Source organism: Sus scrofa, chromosome 8 (assembly GCF_000003025.6).
Source record: "Sus scrofa isolate TJ Tabasco breed Duroc chromosome 8, Sscrofa11.1, whole genome shotgun sequence".
Classification (NCBI taxonomy): Eukaryota; Metazoa; Chordata; class Mammalia; order Artiodactyla; family Suidae; genus Sus; species Sus scrofa.
The window spans coordinates 107881712-107905967 of NC_010450.4; the positions used below are offsets into that span (position 1 = coordinate 107881712).

Below are 24256 nucleotides of genomic sequence, written 5' to 3' on the forward strand. Positions count from 1 at the left end.
AAACACACACTCACACACATTTGTCTAGTCATTAGTTCTTCTAACATTTATTATGATCTAAAATATTATTATTAATTTCAAGAGTATATAGGTCACTAATATTTCTCAAAGTTTCCTCCTGCTCACCTTGGCTTGTGCTGAGTTCATAACTCATGTGCATGACACGCACACATTTACCCAAGAAAACACTGTCATGAACTTTTCTTTTTTCACCCAGTAGAATTTGGCACAGTGTTATAGCTGCAAAGTGGAATTTTACTCTCGAATTTCATAGGAAAGGGTCCAACTGTACAATGAAAGATTATGCAAATCCTCAAGGAGCATCTAATCAATCACCGTGGTGTGAGAGGAATGCAGCTGATCGCTGAATGAGCTTCTGTTGGAATGTATTCATGTGTAACATCCCACTGACTGGATGACATCACAACAGCTCCAGGTCCTTGAAAGTCTTGAGGATGATTAGCTGAAGGAATTGGCTGTTTCTGCCAATCATAATCCGGCAGAGCTGCCTTTATAGTTCTGGAGATGTGAGAGAAAGAGGGAGGGAGGGAAAGACCGACTACAGCTAAACCAGAAGCACAGCAGCAGTAGCAAGAGCAGAGCAGGAGCAGCTGGTATTCCGGTGATTAAATAGTTCCCATAGCCTTTTTGCTGTACTCGGTCCGCTCCCTGGTGTAATTCTCGTGTCCAAGAAGGAAGCTGCATTTTAACGGTGTGCTGAACAGAGGTTTGAATCATTCCAGCTGGCTGCTTGTTTTGAAAAGGACAATGTGTGTATAAATAAAAAGAGACTCTGCTGGAAGAGTTCAGATACTAGGACTGGAGCTAAAGAGTGCTCTCGGAATATTAAGGCAGATTGTATGAACTGAAAGCTCCTTCTAATTAACCTGCAGGCAAGTGAATCTGAATACTGGATATCCATTTTATAACTCGGGATAGACTCAAGTTAGAAAAAGAAAAAAAAATTGAAATGCTTCTCTAGGTAAGTTATTGCTTAATTTGCTGAAACCGAGGTGTGTGCATTAAATGAATATGTTGCTTAGATGTGTAAACAAGTTGAACACAATAAAGTTTTATTTGTGAAAGATTTATGTAGAAGCAGATAATAGTTTTAAACCAGATGCAGCCTCCCTCTTCAACATATGTGTGCTGACCTGTCATCAGGCTTCGTAGAAGATAGATTTGCACTGTAAATGGCAAATACAGTCCTGCCTAAAAAGATAGAACTTGAAAGATTGTAAACTGTTGCCAGAACATCTTGCATAATAAAGACCTCACTTGATAACAATTTTAGCCTTTTGATATTGAAATGCCAATATCCCAAATTCAATAGCCAAACTGTGGTTTACAAATATTTCCCTGAGACGTGTTACTGACAACATGGCATTCAAATAAAAAAATAAAAATTACTCTAGATGGGAACTCCTCTCTTTGGAACCTGAGATTTATAGCCACGCTATGTCCTACTGGTCTGCTTTAGAGAAACAGCTGTCACAGACATTTGAAATTGTATGATACAGTCATAAACCGCTTTTAAAGAAATAGATGCTTTCCTACTAGGTCCTATTAGGAAAGAAAAATATATCCTTAGAACAATATATGCCATATACAATCAGCAGAGATTCCCAGGAGGATAAAAACTGCTTTTGTTATACCTGTAAATGCCTCCAAATTCCTCATGCACAGAATAAGTTGAAAAATAAGAAATGCTGTTGAAATATGATTTTTATTCATCTCTTCCAATACCTCTGATAGAGAAAATTAAATAAAAGGGAAACTTAAACTTGTATTTTCCTTGTAATTTTTACTGATTAAAAGATGCTGTACTTTTCAGAGTTACTATCAAGAGTATTTTCAAATGATGATATATTTTGTTTGTTATGATAAGTTATATTGTGAGTTCTAATATAACTCTGAAAAAGTTTCAATAGTTTATACTTTATTAGGTCTTTCTCAAACTCATCTTTTCTTGTTTTCATGGTGTCTATCAAATTTTCATCAACTCAGGGTCATAAATGTTTTAAAGTAAATTGCATACAAAGATACTGATGTGTTTTCTTAATGATTTTAGTTACTCACTTTCTCACCAACTTCATGGTTCAAATCCTGTGTTTCTTTACACAAATGGGAATAGATGAAGATTAAAGTTGCTGTAATTGGTTGAGTATCTCCAAAACTAAGAGGTAATCATTTTTCCCCACAAGGATTTAAAAGGTATTTTTAATATCAAAAGAATCATTTTATTTTCTTCTATTAAAATATTCCAGTTACTCTATCCCAATGCCAAATAGGTCGTATGTTGGTCACGGTTTTTTCATGAAGCAAATGTATGTAGAGAATATAAACTCCACTGACTAAAACAGCCTAAGTCTGCAACTGGAATTCATAAAAATGAGTGATCAATAAGCAAAATATATTCATTAGTACATTTATCTGAATGTAAAAATGAGAATTTAATACCATTTAACACCTGCTGTGATTGCTGATATTGCTATAAATAAGGAATACTGTGAATATTTATCTTATGATTTCAATATCACATATCACCTACATTGATAGAAGTCTCAGGATAAGCTAATACAGAAAATTTTTGGAAACTGAACACTAAGCAGAATCATCTTTTTTTTTCACTCTATCTTAATGGCAATTGGTCAGAACTAAGATTATGCTTAGAAAAAATTAGATTGATCCTTTGAAAATATTATAATACATATAACTTATTAACTGTAACATGAAATTCACCCTTCAAAAATATATATGCAAATAAGAAACTCAGGCATCATTTTTAAATAGAAAAGGTAAAACTTCATGAGGATTTTAATATTTATTTTTCTTTCTATAAACTTGCAAAATATGTAAAGTGCTTTTTTGTTTTCTACCAGCTGAAGCTATTATCTAAGAAATGTGTCCATTTAAATGGTTTCCCTTAAATACCAAAAGAAACTAAATGGAAACTGTTTTATATATAAATACATAAAATCATAACTTGGAATTTCTATATTTGATAGTCAAAATAGAAATACATGTTTATATATGTATGCAATGCAAAAAAGGACAGTCTTTTATATTTTATCTGAATATGAAAACTATGCTACCTATTCTTTCCTCTTCTCCCCCAAAATCACTCCTAATGTAGTTTCTTAATTGAATCTAAATGGTAACTTACCTCTTAAAGATACTATATAAGTGCTTCAAACTCAACAAAATATTTGTACCCAATAGTCTAATATTTATACTATCCCCTAGCACATTCTATTTGAGCAGGAAAGGTGCCATTGAGATTAAAGTGCAATGATCAAACTCTGTGCTTCATATAGTAGCAATTGCTCAGGGAGAAAAACAGAGAAGCATTGAGCAAGCTTTGTTCAAACTAGAAGATTCTAGCTGGTACTGACTTCCCAGATTTGGAAAGCAGCTGGGGAAAGTTATAAAACAAAGCTAGAATATCAGCTCTGGCTAGAAGCCAAGACAGAGAAGCTGTGCACCCAGAAGGCTAATTCTTTCTGGGCTGAAATTCATTGATAATGCATTATGTTTAAAGTCTAACCTGAAATGTTACTTTTTTTCCTCTACTCCAAACTGTGGGATATTTAGAGAACAAATATATTTTCTGAGTTCAAAGTTTTCTTCTTTATTAAAGGCTGGCTAATGAAAAATGTGAATAGCCTTGCTGAAACTCATAAAATGTAGTTTATGCTCAGGAGCAGAAAGAGAAATAAAGATAGCTGCATCATCTAACCATTATCTCGGAGACAGCAAAATGGTCAGAAATGCCACATATGGATGGAAACATACCCAGAAGAAGTGTGAAGGTTTTCTGAAAGTAACTGGCCTAGTAAAATTTGTAGTAGAAGTACACATACTAAAACTGTGGTGGTCTATATCTTTTGAAGCTATACAACAAAAGGGAAAGTTAACTCTTATCCGTTATGTATTCCAAATAACTAGGAAAAAGGGAAACCATGTTGTCTGTTGATTTATTTTAAGTTTATGAGGCAAGAGAAATAGGTCAGGTGGCAGACATAATGCTGTTGCCTTCAACCATCAGGGAATAACATTTAGTCAACCTTTTCTTTAACACTTCAGGAAACTTTCAGCTATACTGTTACAGAGAGTGTCAGATGCACTCTTTTTTTAGTTATTTCCAGCAAGCTTCAGAAGTTAGAGGTGTCAATTGCAATGCAGAACTTTTATAAATACAGTCTTTTTTCTAAGCTTTCTTTATCTCAGTTTTCTAAGGAATGCTATCACATTCTAAAGTTGACAAATCTAAACTTTCTTTTAGAGTAATATTGAATTGATAACAGATTTTCCCCACATCCAAAATAGTCTGACAGTGAAATCCAAACATATCAATGGTTTCTCTCATTTCAAGACAAATAGATTTTTTTAATAATGTGAATAGTAATTTATTATCTGTTCATACTGGTAAAAATGTTTGCCAGTGTAAATTGATATATATATGTACTTGGCCTTCTTATAATTTGTCTATATTCATAAATATCCATATAATTCATGATAAAGATTATAACAAAATAGCCCATATATAATAAACTAAATGATAAAGATTATAACAAAATAGCCCATCTATAATAAACTAAACGTTGGCTTTCCAGTGACTCACTGAGGAAATTTGCATATATAGACTACCTTAAACATAGCTTTTCAAGAGATTTACTTCATGTTTTATGAATATTAAATGTGAGTCATGATTAATTCATCAGAATTAAGGAAACTTGAAAAGAAAATGAAGGGTTAAAAAAGACTTTGCTTGAGAACTTAATTTGATGATGTACTCAGGGTATTTGAAAAAACAGAACTGATGACTCTGTTAAGAAATCCTTCTTTAATCTTTTTTTGCATTCCTTTTTTCTTCTTTTCTTTCTTTCCCTTCTTTTTTCCTTTTTTCTCCTCTCTCTTCCCTTCCTTTTCCTTCTTTCTTTTTTCTACCTCTTCTTCCCTCCCTCCCTTATTTCTTTCCTTCTTTCCCTTTCTTCCTTCCTCCCTCCTCTCTCTGTTCCTTCCTTCCTTCTGTCTTATCTTCATTTCCTCATTTCCACCTTTCTTTTCGCTTTATTTTTGTCACTTCAGCTAAAATGCTGTCTTGCAAAGTCCAGGAACACACCACTCCTGTTTAGTATGGCAGCTATTATTTATCTAATGACCAGGTCTCAACATGGGAGTAAATGGAAAAAATGCACAGGAAAAAGGTGATATACTAAAGCATAAAAGAAAATTAAGTTAGGATGGGAAATTTGTGTCAGAGAAGTAGTGATGTCAACCTTAAAATATTGACTGTTCTCCTACCAATGAATTTCCCTTTAATTTACTAAATTCTTCAAGTAGAACCTCTTGCTCCATTTCCATATACTTCCCTTTCATCATCAGTGGAAATGTTTTCATGCAGAAAATGCAGTTTAGTAGCAAAAATAAAATAATAATAAATGTAAATAATTTTATGCTGGTATTTTAAACCCCCATAAATCATTTTTATATTTAGTAGTTTAAACATAGTAGCATTCATATGCAGCCTAAGGCCGACTGCCATACTAATGGAAGAAAAAGAGAGAAGGGAGAGCTATTTTGCACATTAAGATGCTTTGGCTTGACTCCATTCCTGAATCAGAAATTCAATTGTAGACTGCTGATCCACAGAATTTGTCATATTTCATCAGACGTCTCAAAAGAGTTCTTCTTGATGTACTGAATAGTCTTTCACGCCTACATAAAAATAATTTAAACCTCAGAAGTAAATATAGCGACACTAAAGATTAATACAAGGAAAGGAAACAGATGCAGAGACACATATGCTCCTGTGAACGCGTATAAAAGTCCTAATTCTATTCATTACTCTAAAGTGCAAATGGATCATTAGAATCAGAATTAAATTTCATTTGTTTCCCAACCATTCCTTCACTAATAGTTATGTCAATCCACTTGAGATTTCACATATCGTAATATGTGAAATCAAACACAAACAATCATTTTAAAATTACACTTATTAATTCACTTCAAGTATTATGGCTCCTGATATCTTAGGTTGTGAAGCCGCTATCCTTGGAATAGAGCACTTTTTGAATAACACAAAAAAGATTCTCAAATTGGTCAAAGGAAATTGAACTCAATTTATTACTTAGGTTCTATTTTCCCATCTAGACATATTTTTGAGTTTAAACAGAAAAACAGTAGCTTTTCATTTTTGTTCAATAATGTTTGTAGTGATAATAATAAATATTACCTATTATTTTTAATATGTGTCAGACATGCAAGATACTATGGTGAACAAAACAGCTCTCAGGAGACTTGTATTTTGGTGGGAGAAAACAGCCAGTAAACAAATAAAGACTCTGGTAGGGCTGTTAAGTACTATGAAGATGAATAAATCAAGGCAGTAGGTTAAAGGGTGTAAGGGAAAGCCATAAACCTCATCAGGAAATACCTTTCTGATAAACTGACACTCAGAAAATCTATTTAAAAGTTACGTGCCAAACTGAGAACATTACTTCATTCTTGTAGGAAAATGTGATGAGGAGTAGCAATTTCTTGTAATATGCAAGCTGACAAGCTGAATTTTGACTCTTTCTATTGATTGCTATCCTTGGTTCTGTGAAACTGTCTAGTAGGGTTTAGGATATGGCACACTGTTTAGTGTTACTTTCTCTGGAAAATAAAAAGACCAACCAGTCAGTTTTAGAAAACATAATTCTTAACGTTACTTCTACTCTACATTTCCAAGGAATTTTAAAAATAGTGCGTGAGTAAGTTATCTCAAATTATCGTATTTTTCCTATAGTCTGAAGGTTAATGTTGTTATTAAACCTCAGCAGGAACAGAACTGGCCCCCTATCTCATTCTCACAAATTGGTGGGTGTAAGAACCAATATTCCAAATCATCCTTCAGTTGGCTGGAACAATGGATTTAACATAATGAAATTACAGAGGGATAAATGTAATTACTGATTTTTTAAAAAATATCTCACCAATGACAAAAGTTCTTCAGACTCAACAAGAACCAAAAATGTAAAAAGGCTAATACAATGCTAATGCAAACTTAAAATGAGTTAACGGAATAACAGCATCAACAGTAAGGAAACAGTCACCCTCGTGAGCACAAGTCTAACATCATTTGGCATATTTACAATCTCAGGTTCCTGATGCCTCATATTAGGAGTTGTCTTCTCTGACCTTCCATTTCCACCAGGGTGGACCATTGTTCCTGCTTTACCCTCTCAGTTCTATCACAATACCTACTGCCTTCTGGTGTAGTTACTGTATGTGTTTCAGTGCCCCTAATTTAACCAAAAAAAAAAAAAAAAAAAAAATCATGGCAGGAATGCTTAGAGAGTACTTGACCTATAGGCAGATAGCAAAGGTTTGATAAAACCCTTAAACTATGAAATGTAAAGTGTAAATATAAATTGTGAAGCAGCATCTGGGAAGCATATCCTTTAAGCAGCAGTTGAAGAAACAATGATTTTTAAGGAGCAAAAGACTATGGAGAAACGGTATAGTTACCTTTATATATTGCAAGATTATTTTCTTAATGAAAAGGAAATTTGCTTTAGAAGACTATATGAAAGATAGTGGAAGGTTGTTTCTGTGCAATAGCAGAGAAACTATGCATTCTGAAAATCACTGAGTTCCAGTCAATGGAAGCAACCCACACAGGTTGGAGACCCTTCTCCAGAGGACTTCTGTGGAAGGAATGTCTGCTCTGAGCAGGAGATAAATGGTGGCTACCCAGGTGCCTTGCGTTGTTCATCGTCTAACTGTGAGGAGTGTGGATAAAGGCTTTTGTGTGAACACTCTGTCCAACTAAAACTCAGCTCTAGCATTTGGTGAGAAGACTGGTCAAAAACATTCTAGTAAAATAATGATTGAGTACAATCCCAAATGGAATATATTCATTAATCAGAATGTGCCCTGTAGTGTAAAAATGTATTTTTATAAGATCATTTTATAAAGCGTGTAGTCACTTATAAATAAAGTGATAAATTTCTTAAAGTATTGATTTTTTAAAAATTTAAACATATTGGCTTTATTCCTCCTTTCAACTAGTCAAAAAAATATATCTAAAGATTAGATACATGAATAAGAAAGATACTTCTGGCTTCTATGAACTTCTAAATGATAAGAAATAAAGAGATTGTGTGCTTAATTGTAAAGTGTAAGTCTTGCTTGAGAAGAGTTTCCATCATGTTGCCATCAATCAACACGAATTGATTTAAAAATGAGATGGCATCGTGGCATAATAAAAGGTGGGAATTAATGTTAAATTCCACCAAAACTAGAATTAGAATCTTGTAATATAACCTTGAAAAAGCTAATTAACCCTTCTGTGCCTCAGATTCATGATCTGCAAATGGAAGTAATGATAAATACTTAATAGAATTGCGTAAAAGTGTGTATTCTAGGAAAGCCACATGTGACAATAAACATTAAGTTCCTAGTACAATGTTGGAAACATGAGAGATGCTAAATTAATAGAATTAAGTATTTGTTACATGCATCAGTCCTCTGACTTTGGCCTGGACTGTAACACTTTCTACTGATTTTAAGAAACCTCTGTAGTTCTCTTGTGGTGCAGCAGATTAAGGATCCAATGTTGTCACTACAGAGGCTCAGGTCACTGCTGTGGCACAGGTTCATTCCCTGGCCCAGGAAACTCCATATGCTGTGGTTGTGACCAAAAAGAAAAGAAAGAAACATCTAAGTGATGAGTATTGACTGTTTCCAATCCTCTTTACTTGGATATAAGGATCTAAATCACATTTTGCACTGTCTCTACTGTAGTTTTGATCATATGTTTGAAATTAATGCTATTAAATCTAACTTAAAAGATCAAACTTCATTGATCAGCATTTTAATCTGACTAATCACAGTTTTGAGAGTTAATTCACATTCAAATATCTTAAGGAAAACAGATCGTAAACCAGAAGAAAAAACTGTCAGAAAAGGGTGCCAAATAGTTTATCTTAATTTTTTTTTGGCATTCTGGAGTAAGGAAAAACATGGGATTATAAGAAGGCAAGAAGGCAAAGGTTCAAAAACAAACTGGATAAAACTAAAACAAATACAAATGTTATTTCATTTGCACTTTTCTCTAGTAAAACACTAAAAAAGATTTCATGTGGTGGTTATGTTGACATATTTTCTAGAATTATTACAAAATGACTTATGAATGGTTTAAAAGGTTCAGGGCTAGGCACTGAACCAAAATAATTCAATTAGGAAACCTATTTGTTAGAGAACACTGGGAGATTATGAAATGTAAAAGATTTTATTGATCTTAAAAATATATTTGGGAAGGAAAAAAATAGGGAATTTTACCCAGTTGTTTACTTGAAATTTATTGAACAGTTTCCTAACCAACTGCTGGAGCAGGCTTCTAGGTGAGCAGGATGTTCAACATCCACACGCCTTGTTATCTCACAATGAGAAACACAAGAGAGCTTGATAACTGCCATCCTGCTTCTAGTCATGGCAGGAATTCCTTCCACAGAAGGCTATGGGCAATAGATTCAACTACCTTAAATTACTAAGGTTGACCCAGACTGAGAATAAAAAGATACAAGTTGTATTTTAAGGTTTGCCACAAGTGTGTTGATATCTTAAATTGACCTTATGGTTTTTCCATTTCAAACAAGACCACTTTCACTCCTCCTATTCTTTTTTCCCAAAGGTATTTTGGAAATTAACGAAATATTTTACATTTCAAATTCTCCCACTATTTTCTACCAAATGGGTTTGCTGAGTGAATTATTTTGGTACAGGGCATAGCATCCTTTGAAAGCATTCATAAGTGATGTTTATAATAATTCTAGATTCCACTCATCAAATGTTAAAGTAGGAGCATCTCAAGAAATGTTGCCTCTGACAAGGAGCAGAATGCTTAGAAGCATTCCAGGTCTCGTCTCATGAGTTTTTATCATTATTTTTCCAAACTTTGAGAATTGTGTATCCTGGATCAGTTTGGGTGGGAGAATGAAGTTCCTTATAGGATATATTTATATGTAACCAGTCATGTTATTTCTGGTTGATGGCCAACCTGGTGTTTTACTCTACAGTATCTAAAACTTAAAATTACATAAACTATAAAATAATTAAATTTAAAAAATAGGCACAGATCACTGGTGAAAATGAATGGAGTATGTCATTCTTTGGTAGAGGATTTTCCAGCTGTTCTGTGCTGTGTAAAATTAAAAATGCTCTGAAATAAGAGAAGTAAGTTAAAGGTGGAAGTGGTAACTATAAGATGTATAAAATCCACAGTTAGGAAATAAAATATCAAAAAGTCTCAGTATTGCCATTTCACAAAGTTCTTTGTTAGTCTTGTTCATGACAGTGAAAGTCTACTTCTTAATATTTAGGGTATGAATGCAGAACAGTGGTAACGGGAGGGAGATATAGAATCAATCAGAAAATGTGGATTCACGTGAGCTGTGTGGCAGTGGACAGCTCTCTTCACTTTTCTGTACATTAAATTCTCCATTAATTCATTCCTTGGGTTCTTTGAATAATAATTTGGATAGTTGGAATTTATAGTTGTTTGTACACAGGATAAAAAGTGTGTATTTTAAAAGAGTTTATTCTCCATTACAAGCAACTCAAAGTCCGTAGTATATAATGATACACAGATAGCATAATGAAAAAAAAAAAAAACTATGAGGACTTTCTATAAACTAGATAATAGACACTCCAAAACAATCTAAATTTTCTCCAGGCATTTATGTATCTAGAACTTTAGGAGTCTCTAAGTAAAAAAGTCTGTGCTAAAGAAGTGATTGTTGAAATGAAATTTAAGAGATAGTAATCTTTTGTTCTGCTAAAGGCAAATTCTAGAAATATCAATAAAATAATATCTCAATTCAAAAGGAGAATATTTAAAATATTAAAAATAGAGCTTCCAAGAGACTCCAGATTTTAATGTAATTTGTGAGCATAAGTTTAATACTATTGGTAACACATTAAAGACACAAATAAAATGCCGGTTAATATAAAACTTTATAGTTTGATAAATTCCTTTGTGATTTCTTCAAGTTAAACTTCCATGTTAAATATTAGGCAATTTTTTTTCTCCCTTCTATTCATTCATAGGTCAAGACGTACACTTCTATATTACAGCTTCATTCATTCATTTTTATATCTTCTAGTTTCCTTGCCTGTAAGAATATGAGAGCTAAGTGAGCATTTTATGTTTCATGGTTAACTGCTTCCATGATTGTCTGCTGAGACAATTAACGAGGATACAGATCAATACTGAATATAATAACGGTATTTAGAGGATGATTATTTAGCTAACCCAAAGCAATTATTGGTTGATAGCAATAATTTTATTGCTGCTGGCTATAAGTTGATTTAACTAAAATACATGAAGAAAAGCACAGAAAATTAATACTGTATTGGAATTCTAAGGGCATAACTGGTCATGTCATTTTCCTGCCTGGTCTGGATCTTGGTTTTCTCCTCTGTTTCAAGTCTCTGTCCTCTCCCCTCAAAATCCAAATCCTCTCATTCCTCAAGAGTTAGAACATCCCCTCTCTCATAGCACAGCCTTAGAGTTCTCATTTATCAACAAATTTTGTTCCTATTAACTCCATCTCTTTCTTTACTTCTTTCTCTCTTTATCTCTCTCTTTCTTTCTTCCTTCCTCTGTCCTTTTATGGCTGCACCAACGGCATATGGAAGCTCCTAGGCCAGGGATCAAATCCAAACCACACTGTGGCCTATGCCATAGCCATGGCAATGCCAGATCCTTAACCCATTATGCAGGAACTCCTCTGTCACTTTCTTGATCTTTTTATTTGCAGCTGTTCTCAACTTGTTCACCATCTACTTCCTTCTTAACTTAGTTTAATCTTTTACTTGACTTCACTATACCACTGAACATTTTGCTAAGATCACCAAAGTCAAGGTCAATTTTCAGTTGTATTTCTTGACTATTACATAGTATTCACTTCTTGATTAGATACATGTGTGTCCCTTTCCTTGTAGTTTCCATGACTCTCTTCCTCTAACCATAATTCAAGCAATGTCAAAGGTTTTAATGGTATACCTGTATCATTTTACTATACACATGGTTCTTTATCTCTTCCACTTAATATAATGGTTTTTCCTATCCTTTAACTTACCATTCCAGCATAGACCTTAAATTCCATTATGGAGTTCCCTCGTGGCTCAGTGGTTAACAAATCGACTAGGAACCATGAGGTTGTGGGTTCGATCCCTGGCCTCCAACAAACAGTGAAAAACATTTTACCTTTTCTATTTCTCCCCTAAAAAGAAGGATATTTTGCTTTATGAGGGTGAGGATAATTGGTCAATATAATAGAGTCTTAAGGAAAAGAGTTAAGAGGAGAGAGAAAAAAAAAAGATAGTGAATCAGATGGCAGAAAGGAAATGTCGTCTTGTATGGATTTTCAGAGTAGCTTTTGATACAGGGAAATGGTAAGTAGGAAAACCAACATTTTAGAAGTGTTGTTTTGTTTTGGGAATTGGAACTCTGTAATGCTGTATAGAAAATGTGAGTGAAGAACATAATTCCTTTCAGATAAATTATTGTAACTCTCATATTGTACTTAATTCATCTGACTGTGCTACCCACATGAGGCTGCAAATTTACAAAAACTAAAAATTATATATATATAAGTTCTGGAACTGCTTACAATTTTTAACAATAGATTTTGCTTTTTAGAGCAGCAAAAATGATTGGAAAGTATAGAGAGTTCCCATACACTCCCCCCTACCCCACCACACACACACACACACCACTCAGCTTCCTCAACACAACATCCCTTATATATGATGAACCTACAGTGACACAGCATCATCAGAGTGTTTTACTTTTACTTTTTACTTTTTATTTTTTCCTTTTTACAGCCACACTTGCAGCATATGGGAGTTCCCAGCTAGGGGTTGAATCAGAACTGAATTTGGGTTCACTGTTGGTGTTGTTGGTTCAAGGACTAAAGTCTAGGGAAGTCTACATTTGGAGGATAGAGAGATGGGAAGGAACCAGAAACTGTGACTAGGAACTTACAGAAAACCAAAAATGTATGATTTCCTAGAAGCTGGGTAAAGATGGTTTTTGTGTGGATGAGAGAATAATTAGTGATGCAAAATACTGATGACAGGTAACGTGAGGTGAGGAGTATGAAATGACAATTGGATTTCACAACATGAATTTCATTGAATGCATTGAAATGATGAGGATAAGCCTAATTGTAGTAGGTTCCAAAGAAAATTACACACATCATTTCAAAGGGTTTTTTGTATAAAAATAAAAGAATGGATAATAGCTATTGAGGTAAGTGAATATGAACAAATAATAGGATTTTTTATACAGACATGAATATTCTATAGAGGAGGAAAACACTGTGGCTACATGAACAGAGGAGAGTATTATTAAAGCAATGCCTTCCAGGAATAGGTGATAAAGCCTAGAACTAATGCACAGTGGAGAATTGTCCTTAGTTAGAATGGATAATTCATCCAGAAGAAAAATCTAATCGCATAAATGAGTATATGTGGCAGTAGGTACTTATGGAAATTCTTTAATGCTTGTAACTATGTTCTCTGAGAAATAGAAAACCAGATAATCAGCTGAGAGTGAGAGAAAGAAAAGAAATAGGAGTTTGAAAGAGAGGATAAGAGTATAAAACAGCCGTCTAGGAGAGGATGTAGTTAATGGACTAAGAAAATATAGCATGATTGCCAGTAACATTAAGGCCACCTAAAGTTATCTATCATGAAATTAAGAGGATACCAGTCAGTTTGGTGATGTTCAATCCATCTTCAGAGTCGCAGGCATAGATTTGGTGGATTGCAAAATTTAATCATGTTGTTTAGATAAATGTACATGCCAAAGTAAGAGAAGAAGAGACAAATATAATAACTGATTATTGAATCTAAACTGGCTGAGAAGGGGTGGGAGGCCATGAGATAGGGTAAAAAAGTGAAAGTTCACGGTTCACAGTTGAAATATTTTTGAAGTTGGGAGCAATAGGTGAAAAGATAGGAGATTGGGATTGGATAGTGGAATGTATAAAATCAATGTTATGAGTGGGTTACAGTTACACATTTATTTGTTATAATGAAAAGTTCTAGCATGTAACTATGAGACTAGGTGGCAATGGTGTGGAGAAAGGCAGGATTATTCAAGAGGGGAATTAAAAACTGAGCATACAATGTTAGAAAGATCATCTATATGGATGTATTGTAGTTTTTGAAAGAAAGTTATACAGAAACTATTCTTTTCTAGGGTTGAAGGAGTCTCACCCAGGCATTAGTTGATAATTGCTATCAGGAGAAGAAGTGGGTGGTATGGTCTGATAAGATGAAAAATCAGAGATTTTTAGGGAGTCAGAATGGAGAATAGCCTGGAATTGACAAGAAGAACATCTGACCAATCTCCTGACTAAATGGCAGAAAAATCCGAAGCAAAACTTATCACCAAAGGGCTCCAAGGTCCTCAAAGGAGGGCCATGTTTCAGAGTCAGAAGATGAAAACTTTCAGAAAAGAGTGCCACTGTCTAGCCAAAGTATTTTGCTAATAATTTACGGCGTATTCTGATTAACACAGTGAGTGGTTTCAAAAAGATGGAGAGGGTGGGAAATGGGATCACAAAAGGATTTTCTAGAAGGGTAAGCAACGTCCTAGGGGTCCCGAGCGTCTGTGGTGACTGATGCGGTCGGAAAAAAAAACGGTATTAGGAGGGAAGTTGTGAGGCTCCCTTTATGAAAGTTATGTCCAGAGGGCCCTAAATTGACAGCAGTGATCAGGCTGTAAGAGTTGAATGGGGGAGGGGCCAGGATTCTGGTGGACAGGTAATAGTCTCTGTCATAGTTTTGGAAACACTGATTAATTTCCTAATATTAAAACCCACCTTGCACTTCATTGCTGTGAAATTTGTTTGCTAGGGCTACTGTAATAAAGTACCACAAACTGGGTAGCTTAAACATCAGAAGTTTATTGGTTCCATGCTGTGGAGGCTAGAAGTTTGAGTTCAAGGTATCAGCAGAGCCAGTCTTCCTTGGAAGTCACTAGGGAAGGATCTGTTCCAGGCATCTCTCCTGACTTCTGTGGTGAGTGTCTGCTTCTTATAATTTCCCTTTTACCAGTCTTACTGTAAGATGTCTTATGATTTTATGGGGGCCTACCTTACTACAGTAGGACCTCATCTTAACTAATTACACCTATTATAATCTTATTTCCAAATCAGTTCACATTCTTAGGTACTGGGACTTCAACATACACATCTGGGGGGGACGCAAGTCAACCTGTAGGAGTTACGCTCAACTTCGTCACGCTATTTTATTCATTTTTATAGACAGCTGGTTTGGCTTATGAATAGTTTGGTTAGATTTTTTTACACTTTATATTCATGAATTATATTTCCTGTAATTTTCTTTTTTCATTAGCCCTTCATCAATTACTGCTATCAAGGTTATGGAAGCCTAATAAAATAAGGCTGACATTCATTACTCTTTTTTCATTAATCTGCAAAAGATTGCGTAAGATTGGAATTATTTATTCCTTGAAGCTTTGATAAGACCGTATGGTGAAGGAATCAGTGATTAGAGTGTTCTTTGTCAGTATATTTATGACTATTCAGATTCTTGCACTTGCTTTATTCATTTTGAGGCATCTTTTAAATCTATTTTATAAAGCCACATTTTCTCAAAAGTTTATTTACTTAAATTCTTTTAAAATTAAAATATTTTTCTTATATATTCAATGATTTTATCTTGCTAATGTCTAAAGGAAAAAGTGTTATCTTCTTTGTTCATCCCTATATTTTATGCATGATTATCCCTTTTTATCTTAATGTTTGTCATATTCATTAGCCTTTTAAAGAGAAGCGCATTGAGCTTTTTTTAATTGTATTTTTTATTTGATTATTCTCAGCCCATCTTTATTGTGTCTTCCTATTATCTTTGCTATTATTCATTATTTTCTACCTTCTTGAGAAGAATGCTTACCTTATTAACTCATTAATTTTCACACTTTTTTTCAAGTACATGCTTCTAAGGTTCCAAATTTCTCTATTATGACAGCTTAATTCACAAAATTTGGTGTGTGATTTTGAATATAAATTGTAGCATACAATACATATTCAATTCTTTCTTTGCCTCAAGTTATTTAGGATTATGTTTCTTAAATTTCTAACATATGAGAATTTTCTAGTTATTAGTTTTCAGGTTAATTACATCATGTTATAGTACATCTCTATGTGGTTTTCAGTTCTTTGAAATTTAGTAAGACTTTCTTTGGGACTCAGAATGATTAATTTTTGTAAATGTCTCCAAATTAAGTATGCATTTCTATAGCTGTTAAATATACTTTAAGGCCAAATTTTTTAATCATTTTGTTCAGGTATTCTTTAATCTTACTAATCTATCCAACTTTTCAATCAATTCTTGGGAAATGTCATAAATTCGTCCTCTATGATTGGAAATTTGTAAATAATGCCTTATAATTCTGCCTATTTCTGCTCTATATTCTTGAGGCTATGATATCAGATGCATACAAATTTAAATTTTAATGACTTCTTAGTGAATTGAACTTTTTTATTGTTTTACAATGATCTCTGCATCCATAGTAATTCTTTGTGCCTTAAATCTAATTTCCTATTTACATAGCTTTATCAGTTTTCTTTTAATTAAAATATTCTGATGTATCTTTTTCTAGATGTTTTCTTTCACACATTCTTTTATATGTCACTTTTAAACAACATATACTTGGATTTGTAAGTTTTTTAGTCAATCAGCCGATCTTTGTTTATAAAAGATTATTTATATTTAATGCAATTACTAACATAAACAGACCTATTTATTTTGTTTTCTATCGGTCCTACTATTCCTTTTTCTTCCCTTTATTCTTCCTCTAATTGAATATTTTTCATGCATTTCATTCTCCTCTACTAGTTTTGAAGATACACATTCTTTATTGATTTCCTTAGAAATCAAAATATGCATCTTAACTTACTATGTCTGAAGTCAATTAATATCATGACCTTAGTACAGGGTTCTCAGGACACTTACTCCATTTACTCCCTACTGACTTCTATGGCATTGTTCTCATTTATTTAATGAGTCTTTGATTTTATTTTTAGTCATATAAGCATTTATTACTACCATTACATATATTTAAGATCATTTAGAGTAATTAGCATTTTATCAATTATTTTATTCTTACTCTCTTCCACAGTTTGAACATTCTTCCTATGTTTGAGAAATTCATCCTCTAGATGTTTCCACTTCACTTTAGATATCAGTAATTATTTCCCAATTTCTCTCACAACCAAGGCATGGATATGCCAACTAAAAGTGTCTAATCAGATTTACCTCTAACAGACTTTGAATCAGAAGCCAGCGAAGTGAAAAAGCAGGCCCAAAGCAGATTCCCTTTATGGAAGGGTGTCATCACCTTATATGCACATTTCAGAGGCATCAGAAACAGCATCTCTTGAACACTGCCCAGATCTCAGTATTGACAGTATTGATTGTGCAATATTTTTTCTATGGCCACTTCTTCAAAATGGATCTTTATGATTTGGAGAGAGTATGTGTGTGTTGGGGGGGGGGGTGGCCTTAACAGTGACATGTGTGGAATGATGTGACTACATTTAATTAAGAACTATTTGGGGATTGCAATTTTCAATCACCTTGATGTTTGCATTCCAATTATAGTTTGTGAGTTATATTACCATCTGATTCAGTATTCATTTATGATATATTCTGTGATATTGAACATCACCTCAGTCTCTAAAAACACTTTTCTTTGACAAATTTTAATGACTAATTTATGGAAATCACCTTTGGAAAAAAATCAAAACATGAGCAGACTTAAATTATATTGAATGTTTGTACATATTACTCAGGATAATTAATTAGAGTACATTTCATTGCATGTACAACCTCCTAATGATACATTATCTTTCAATTCATCAGCAAAGCAACTACATATGAACAGGTAGTTTAGAGATTCTCAGGTAAATGATAAATTATAATGGAAGCACATAATATTATAATTAAGATATAACTTTGAACAATAGAAGTAGAAATCTTTCTTTGCAAATAATCATAATTGAATCCCCATTTTAAATTGCTTCTAATATAATTCTTACATTTTATATTTCCACATTAGAGCTATGAAATAAATTGAGAAATGACCTAAATTATGGAGTTCACATTTCTAAGTTTTCCTTATTATTCATTTTATGATATTTCTTTACTCTTAGGATTATTAAAAGGAGTTAATCATTTAAGCAGATTCAAATCTTCAAAAATAATGTTTTGGAGGGCAAATAAAATTATTGCAGAAACATGTTAGCATAGCAGATAAATATAAAACTCAATGATAACTCTATTTAACACAAAAATATTGTATTTACTTAAGAAATAAAATTCATATATCTTAAAGAAAATGTTAATTTGGAAACAAGATATGGCAAAGCTAGTTTTATGCATCTTTGAGTTACAGACATACTTCTCTTAAGAAAAAGATTTATATCTTAAAATGTTTGCAAAAATTAGCAAGCTACTAAGAGGTAATATTTCATTTATCTTTTTCTTGCGCACAACAGCAAAAAAATATTTAATTAAAAAACAAATAATTCAGAAACAATCATACAAGCAATATAATATTGGTTGTTTATTTTAAATATGAGGAAAAGACTTGACTAAATGTGTTTGGTGTAGAATTGTAGCATAATTGGTGTGTTAATATTCAGAGTCACTGATGTTTCTCTAATATCCACAAGATCCTTGTCCTGTGAGTAAAGTTACCTGTGAGCTCTATACTCAGCACTTCATAGGAAGTGCTATGGGTCTATTTTTGCAATAAAAGCAAGAACATATCGCCCTCTAGTGTTTAGAAAGCTAGGCGAATCAAGGATTGTTTAGAAATACAGAGAGAATGAATTTTAAAAAGCAAATGCTTTATTTTCTCTTTTCATATAAATGTAATATACCAATATTTAGGTTAACATCTTGAATCCTAGAAACAAATGCCAAACATGATTGATTAGTTTATCTGTATGACCTGTATTATAAAAATGTTAACTAGATTGAGAATAAATTATTTATTTTGAATATTTTACTGCTTGAAAAATTAATTATATTACATTTTATTATAGTTTTAAACATCATTAAAGAGTTAATTATAATACTTTATCACCTACTATTTTAATAGCTTTTCTTGTATTATAAAAATTAGTTGTAAGTATTCTTTTAACTGTTAAAAAAAAGTAATGAACACAATTCTGTACACGTGTCACTCAGTTAGCAGAGGTGACTTAATGGGTCCTTTGCAGCCAAAGTCTGTGCCTAGTGAAAATTCTTTTCCCTTCTCTGAAATGCAAGATCAATGATTATGTGAAACTTACATTAGAAAAAGTCATTAGAAAATATATAAGAAAGAAGTTACTGATTAAAGCATAACTAACAATATATTTATCGTTGTTGTCATAAAATGGAAGACTGAGACAAAGTAAATTCTGGGGGAAAATATACCAATATTAATATAGTCCAAATTTATCCAGACTTCATTGTCTGTGGATACAAAAGGGGTCTGGTTAATAATAAAGCACACAGATCATTGGCTCTTCTCTCTTGTCACATGGTCATTTCAGTGCCCTTTAAGATCTCACTTGTGCTTGTCAAACGGAAGGTCCATCCTTGCTTTCCTGCCACAGATCACTGACTATCTCAGTAACGCCACTGCTGCAGGCACCTGCCTTTAAGACACTAGTGTGCACGAAGAGCAGTGGTTTCCTGTATCCCCAGCAGTCTGTGTGCATGAGGGTCTTGAACAAATTTTGAAGATCAACCCAGGCAAATGCATGCATGTGTATCTGCCACTCCCTGAAGACTCGAGTTGCTCAGAGATACCAGGGCCTGTCTCAGGGGTAGACAAAACTTGAACATTTAGGTATCTGACTACTCTTTTTAATCCAAGTATTTTATATTCTTTCTCTAGAACAGATTAAAACAAATTGGGTATTTTTAGTTAATTTTTTATGCATAATATCTTCTGACAAACTTGGACTCATCGGAAACAATTGATGCATCATGATATCCTAGCTATAAGTAAACTTAGATATAATTTGATGCAACTGATTTTTCCATTTTCAAAAGCTTAGACTTAAAATCTGAGATCATAGTTCCAATAGAACTATTACAAATATAATAAAATGGAATATCTAAATTGAAACTGTGTTAATGAAGATTATTAAGTTTCAACTATGTGTCTAATTTAGTATTGGGTTATGCTCAAAGGGAGGGAAGGTATTTAGTGTGAAAAGAGAAACTTAATAAACAGACAAGGCCATTGATAATGTACCCACAATCATCTTGGGAAGATACATAAATAAGTTAAATAAAATTGTAGGGAAACCACAAAAAAGATATGAACAACATACTCTTTAGCCATGTAGAGGAAGAAGGATTATCGGGGACCAGCATGAATGAAGAAGGCTTATTATTCTGAAGATTAGAAAATTTTAGAGTTTGAAACAAACAACATTATCCAACACATCTCCTTTTAAATTTTCTACTTAACATTTTTTGTGCCTTTAATAAAGATAGTACATGGTTCCTGTAGAAGTTCAAATGATATGGAAAAGTGTTAAGGAAGACAAGATAATCTTTTAAGGAGTATCCTTTCAAATCTCCCCTTTGAATGGATACGTGGAAATAAAAGGTAAACAGTTAAGTTTCCTTAGTTTTCCAATAATGAGACTGAAGCTCAGACTTTTTCTTCCACCGTACAATTTTCTAGAGAAGATAGCATTTGAGCTACTCCTTGGAGTAGAGAAAAAAGGTTAATATATACAAGATGTGAATAAGTTGTTGATTTAACCTGATTGTTTTATGCATGTGACAAAGACTGTTTGCTTGATCAAACTTTAGGCAGGCTTCTGAAGGTGCAATTTCTTGAAAAATCTGTTTTTAGCAAGAATCCTGCAAATCAGTCTAACGAGACCCTCCACCCTCGATTTGTGATCACCCTCAATACCTAATCAGGTTTCTTATCCTCCACCATCCCATAACAAACATTGATGGGAGTCCATTCGACTCCCAGGATGATGTTTATCTAGGGCAACCCTCACCTTCTATTGTTTTATAGCGTAAGTTAGGTGGTGGGGCTATCTGGCTTTAAAAGTTATTGAAATCACAAAAAAATAAAAAATAATAAAAATAAATAAAAAAATCAGGAGCGCCCAGAAAAGGTGAAAAGACAAAAAAATAAAAAAAAATAAAAAATAAATAAAAGTTATTGAAATCAGGAGTTCCCATCGTGGTGCAGCGGAAAGGAATTTGACTAGGAACTATGAGGTTGTGAGTTCGATCCCTGGCCTCGCTCAGTGGGTTAAGGATCTGGAGTTGCCATGAGCTGTAGTGTAGGTCGCAGACATGGCTCAGATCTGGCATTGCTATGGCTCTGGTGTAGGCCGGCAGCAACAGCACCAATTAGACCCTAGCCTGGGAACCTCCATATGCTGCGGGTGTGGCCCTAAAAAGACAAAAAGACCAAAAAAAGAAAAAGTTATTGAAAGCATCACAATGTAACAATTTGGGGGAATAGAAATGGAAAAAAAAAAAAAAACAATGATAGGTATGAGGACTTCTCAATCATGTTTCCTATTTATTATAACAAGTTATTTTGAAATTTAAGTTAAAAGGTAGGATAAAAATTATGTTTGCTGTGTAATCACAACACATAAAACCATATTATAAATTACATATCAAGAAAGGACTAGGAAGAAATGCATGAGAGGTTTTTGTTAAGCACTGTTCATTTCTTTTTTTATTTTTCTGGGTTTTCACATTTTTCATGCTTTGGTAATAAATATTCACATAAACTGTGTAATGAGAGAAAGTAACTGTCCGTTTTCAAAAATATTTTCCTATCACCTTTGTAGATGAGTCAATTTATAGAAAAAGAGCCTACTTTTGAGGGAAATTGTTAAAATTATATCTAAGTAAGGAAGCACCCCATGATCTTGTATTTCCTCAGTTATCTTTTAGCTCTATATAAATTGTTTATGAGGAGAGAAAATAAAATGGAGATAGTAAATGGAAATATTGTTACATAAATTAGCTGATTAATGGCCACACTCTTCCCATTAAATCCATTAGCACAAGCTTTATATCAGTAACTTTAAACCATCCACTGTTTAAAAATAAAAAATAAAAGACTTTCTAGAGATGAAAGGGAAAGATGCAGTAAATAAAAAGAAGTAAGAACAGATGAAAACAAAATGTTTGTTAGGTGTTTTTTATGATGAGAAGCTATACAGCTAAATTTGCAGATGTACTTGGAAAAGAATAGGCTCTTAATAAAGGCTGATGCATGTATGTGTAGAATGAATGTTGGATGAATGCCTTTGCTTCTTACCTAAGGGAGAAAACAGGAGCATATCCAAAATAGAATTGAATTTTAGACAATCTGTCTGGACCTAGTTTGATTCTGAAGCCCGACTGTAAACATTACCTCCAAATCTACAAAAATTAGACTAATGCCACAGATCTATCCCAAAGTTATCCCAAGTTTCAGTGGAAATTATCTGGATTTTAGGAACCCTTAGGAAGGATACAGGCATTTCAAAGCTGTTTAATTAAATTTAATTCTGAACCATACTGAAGTTATTAATATTTCAGTAGTGTTAAGGGCAAAAATCCATAATGAAATTGTGAATATAAAAATAAAACAGAGTTTTATACAATGATTACTAAACCACCCTACTTTGTTGTAAATATCATTTCTGCTACTATATCTAGAAATTTTAGGTGGCAAAGCCAAAAAAAGGTCCATTTAGTATTTTCCATCTTCTCAAAGTTCCCATGTTTTAATAAACGAAATAAATACATAAGTATTTATGGTTTGGTCTTAATAAAAAAGGATTCTTCTTGAAAAATCATATTGTCTCTCTGTTTTAGAAAACAAGACCTAGGGAAATGCTAAATATGCACTATACATGTGTATCTCTAGGGAATGGTGAGAAAAGAAATCACCTGACATTTATTCTTCCATTTACTGAGTTGTCTTCCCAATCTTTTGCAGTGTGAATAAAGCTGATAGCTCAGAGCTATGTACCCAGTGTAATATGGTGTTACAATATAATATGGTGGTATAATGTTATCATTATGTTTGAACTGACTCTTTTAGGAGTTTGCACTTATAAAAATGCACACTTTGGGGACTAAAATAATTGTATGTCACTGAAATCAAGAAAATAGGAAATGTATAAAAGTTAGGTAATAATCAACTGGTTATTTACATGTAGAAAGATCTTTATTGCAGAACGTCATAAACGAAGCATACTCCTTTGATTTTGATTAAATATAACAATTATTCATTACTTTGCACCTATACCTGAAAAAAAGTTGTATATGGAACTATGATTGTTTCTAAAAAATAGTGTCAATATCTTGTGTCCTGGAAGCTGAAAGGAACTTCACTTCACCAAACCATATGATATCAACCAGTACTTAGTCTCAAATTCTTTTAAATCAGTAATGGATATTTTCAGGAACCACATGGAATCACAAGAGATTACATTCATCTTCAGCTGGAACCTCTGTGATATTTATAATTGTCTTAAAACCAGGTTAAATGATTTGAATTATCTGTGCCCTCTTGAGTAGTGTTTCTCAAACACTTTTGACCCTGACTCAGAATCGAAAATAATCATGCATCTGGACCCAGAAACACAAACACACACACACACACACACACACACACACACACACACACACACACACACACACGCAGAAATACCAACACGTTTCCTAAAGCACTATTTAACTTCACTTTTCATGAAGTACACCGATATTTCTGCTCTGGCCTATTTCATTTTTCTTTTATGTGGTGATGGCCTATAACTTGAAAAATAAGAGTATCTCTATTGAAATATGGTTATAAATTTTGGAATTCTCCCCTAAGAGTAAAGGTGTCATTAATATATTTGAATAAATGGTTAAATGTTTACACAGCACAGTTTTTAATTTAAAATACAGCTTTATTGCTATGAATATAAGCTAAATATTTATAATATTCTTATGGACAAAGGATATAAAAAGAAGGTACCTGATAAAATATAGTTCCTCCCACCATGTATATCATGAAAAATCAAAGGTGGTCAAATTATTGCAAATTCTTATGTCATCCAACTTATACCACTGCTTCTTTTGAGTTAATCTAATTCACTTCTAGATGTTTTCTTAATTTTTGTTAGATATTTTTAGCTTT

The 24256-nt window shown here is 33.1% G+C and overlaps 1 protein-coding gene across 1 annotated transcript in view; it reads left to right on the forward strand.

Annotated features, from left to right (window-relative positions):
- Nucleotides 377-24256, forward strand: part of LOC100512003 (bifunctional heparan sulfate N-deacetylase/N-sulfotransferase 4) — a 247698-nt gene continuing 223818 nt past the window's right edge. The window contains 1 exon segment of the mRNA XM_021101659.1: nucleotides 377-982. The gene's annotated coding sequence lies outside the window, so the exon portion shown is untranslated.